Source organism: Gavialis gangeticus, unplaced genomic scaffold, assembly GCF_001723915.1.
Source record: "Gavialis gangeticus isolate Ggan-Ray unplaced genomic scaffold, GavGan_comp1, whole genome shotgun sequence".
Classification (NCBI taxonomy): Eukaryota; Metazoa; Chordata; order Crocodylia; family Gavialidae; genus Gavialis; species Gavialis gangeticus.
The window spans coordinates 39,731,111-39,734,220 of NW_017729025.1; positions in this window are offsets into that span (position 1 = coordinate 39,731,111).

Here is a 3,110-nt window from a genome sequence, read left to right on the forward strand (position 1 = left end):
ACCTGGTCATAGAAAGAAACCAGGTTAGTCAGGCAGGATCGGCCTGGCACGAACCCAGGTTGGTTACCCCTCAACATCACAGTGGGCTGGTGCCATGTTACTGCCATGCCAGCATCAATACTATGCGGTTAAGCAGACGCACAGGTTTTTGTCTGAGCTTTCTTCTGGTGAGTGGGTAAGACTTGTCCCTGGTGAGAAGCAGGCATAGCAGAGATCAAGAGTTTTTCATATAGTCAGGCCTAGTGGACTTATCAGTTGCTTCCTTATCCTAAAAACAGGGCAGATATCTAACCTGGGAAAACATCCAGACTTTATTAAGTTGGGTGCTCAGTGGCAGTTTCAGAACTCATTCTCCTTCAGTGCATCACATCTGCTCAAGAAAGCTAGGGACAGACATTCAAAAAGCCTAATCCTGAATTAATTCAATCTCTGCAGGTTAGTCTAACCTGGCTAGGCTAAACCATTTGTAACTGAACAGACATCCCTTCTGGACTGAGGAAATGCTAGCACATGCCTGTAGTGACTCAGGCTAGATGCCGGGGGGGTGGTGCTAGAACAGCCCCCCCTTCCCTTCCTTAGTGCTGAGCTGAGGAGAAGCATGGCCTATCCCCAGCATGACGCTCCTGATTAGGAAGGGGTTCCCTCCCCCTGCTGTTGATAACAAGCATTGCATTATACAGCCAGGAGTTGCACAGGGAATTATTAGCATTTATCTCCCCGTCAAACAAAACAAAGTTTCTCTCATTAATTCAAACTCTCCTTAAACAACTTTTTCCAAGGAAGGAATGCAGGGACATTACCAGCTACCTGTTGACTGTCTCCAAAAAGCCTTAAGCCAACACTGTCCTGTCTGCCTTGTGTCTCATCTCCCATAACACAGAGGTATCTGCATAAGATAGAGGGGAGGAGGGAATCCCTGCTTCAGCAGGGAGTGTTGACCGGTGGAGGGGTAGGGGATTGGGCAGGGGGGGAACAGGAGGAAGCCAGGCAGATCTCACTGTACCTGCAGTCTTTGCTGGAGCTCCAGCCAGGGAGCAGAGGGGTGGGGCCAGGCCTGTTGGGCTGGAGCAGAGCCCTGCCCAGGGCTGCAATACATCTGGGATGCTGGAGGATGCTGATTTGATTTAAACCAGGAAAGCCTGACACAGACATTGCATAAACTGGTTTGACACAAATCAGTTAAGTCTGATACTACATTCAACCAGGTTTATCTCGAACCTGTTTCAGCCATTTTCAAACTGGTTTTTGTGCACTGAACATTTGTTCTGTTACAGGTTTAAACCAGTTTCTGATCACTTAAACCAGTTTATGTGTAATGTCTGTCCCTAGCTGAAGTGACTCTACAGAGCTCATTATGTGCTTAAAGTACTGGACAACCAATGTTTTTTCCAAAGCTGCCCAGAGACCTTCTTGGCCCCAAATGCATAGAACTCCTGGCAGACATTACACTTAAGACATGATTCACCAGTTAATCGCGTCTTAAGTAGTAACTTTAGTAACATTATTGCAGTTAACAGGATGATAAAACAGGGAATAAGCCACAAAGTTATTACAAATTTTGTGCATTAATTTTGAGGCTGGTTCCCATTGCGCCTTAAACTGAATGCATGTGCAGTGCACTCCTGCAGGTAGGAGTGCTGAGCAGCTGACTTGGTGCTGCCAGCCACAAGAGCACACCAGGCACCCAGCTTGCTACTTACTGGTGCAGTGGGAGCCCAAGAATCGTGATAATCTGTCAGCAGCCTAATTGCACATCTGTCAGAGGTCCAAGAGACAGGTGTGTCAGTTAGGATCCTCTGAGTCTTATAAGGGCAGGAGACTTAAGCTAGCCCTATGCTCATGGTACTCCTCAGTTGTGTTACGGGGGTTTTCTGTCCCATTATCTCATCAGTCTTGAAGGGCTCTGACGTACTGCTGTGGCTGACAGCACTGATCAGCTGACTGACACTCCCAGCCTTGAGAGCACCAGGCACCTAGCTGCTACTCACTACTTCAGCAGCTTGCCCTGCACTGGCAGTAGGGCACAACTGTAATCTGACCCCTAATCCCACAACTGTCTCCTGCTGTGCATGTGTGGTATAGCAGGAGGCATGATTGCTGGGACTGCAGATCAGTCCCATGTTGCCCTTAATAGGATGTCTGTCAGCAGCCTTAGGGTTGCAGCAGCGTTTAGATTCTATTTACTGAGCATGTGTGTTCTAAGGACTAAGCAAAGTGCACTGAGAAGGTGAGGCCTGCAGAACAACATTCACAAGCTGGTTACAATCCTTTCAATATCTGTCAGCACAGAAATGTGCCAGCACCTCCATTCCACCCTCTTTATTAGGCCCATTTACTGTCTTTTCCAGGTACACTCTGTGCTCCTGTTTCATCCTCATCTCTTGCCTCCAATCCACTCCCCACTAAACTACTGAATTCTCCTGTTGTCATCATGGCTCCTAACATGCTGTGTTTAACCCCAACATGTGTTTGATGTGGAGGCACCAGAAGAAAATGTAAAACTAAGATGAGATGTAGTTAAGCCACCATCAAGCCTTGGGGTTTTTTTTTCCCATTACATTTCTGTTGTCTCCACTTAATGCCCATTGCGTGTGTCCCTTTTGCAGAGACTCCAGCCCAACAGCTCTTCAGCTTTCATTAATCCAGGGATGCTTTTCTAAGGAGACAAGATTTGAGTCCTGCTCCAGGAGCTCCACAGGCTACAAAATTCAGCTGGATTGTTTCGCTTTATAAAATACAGTGTGCAGGACCTCCATCTAACCCAGGAGGTGCACAGCCCCACCAGGGGGGATGCCTTGTTGGACCTAGTGCTGGCCACGGGTGATGACCTTGGTGAGGGGGCTGCGGGTGCTTGACCACCTGGGCGACAGTGATCATCGCCTGCTGGAATTCACCATCCAGTGCAAGGTGGCAAGGGCATGCAGTAGGGCAGCGGCCCTGGATTTTAGGAGGGCAAATTTCAACAAGCTAAGGAGGATAGTTGGGGAAGCACTGAGGTCCCGGAGGGGAGACAGGTGTCCAAGGAGAGTGGTTGCTCCTCAAGGAGATGATCCTCCAAGCCCAAAGGAAGGTAATCCCAACGAAGATCAAAGGGAGCAGAAGGACTCATA